The following is a 725-nucleotide window of genomic DNA, read 5'->3' as shown; positions in this document are numbered from 1 at the left end:
CATTGTACCCAATGGATAATTTTGTATTCCTCACCACTCTTCCACTCTCCCACTTTCAGAGACTCCAATGTCTATTATTCCACTCTGTATGACCACGGATACCCAGAATTCAGCTCCCACTTGTAAGTAAGAACATGCTGTGTTTGGTTTTCCATTCCTAACTTACTTCACTCAGGATAATGGCCTCCAGATGTATCCAAGTTGCTGCAGAAGACATTATTTCATTCTTTTTTATAACTCAGGACTATTCTATGGTACTCATGGAATTTTCTTTACCCACTCATCAATTGGAGGACACTTAGGTTGATTCCACATCTTCGCAGTTGTGAATTGTGCTGTGATAAACATTCAGGTCTAGGTATCTTTTTAGTAAAATGACTTCTTTTCCTTTGGGTAGAACCCAGAATTGGGATTGCTTGATTGAATGGCAGGACTAGTCTTAGTTCTTTAAGGAATCTCCATAGTATTTTTCACAGTGGTTGTATTAATTTACATTTCCACCAACAGTGTATAAGTGTTCCCTTTTCACTGCATCTGCAAAAACATGTATTGTTTTTTGACTTTTTAGTAATGGTCATTTTTACTTAAGATGGTATTTCATTGTGGTTTTAATGTCCATTCCCTGATGATTAGTAATATTGAGCATTGTTTCATATCTTTCTTGGCCATTTGTATATATTCTTTTGAGACATGTTTGTTCATATTGTTTGCTCATTTTTTAATGG

The sequence above is a fragment of the Propithecus coquereli genome, unplaced genomic scaffold (genome assembly GCF_000956105.1).
Source record: "Propithecus coquereli isolate 6110/MARCELLA unplaced genomic scaffold, Pcoq_1.0 Scaffold474, whole genome shotgun sequence".
NCBI classification, from domain to species: Eukaryota; Metazoa; Chordata; class Mammalia; order Primates; family Indriidae; genus Propithecus; species Propithecus coquereli.
Note: the sequence above shows the minus strand (reverse complement) of the source record.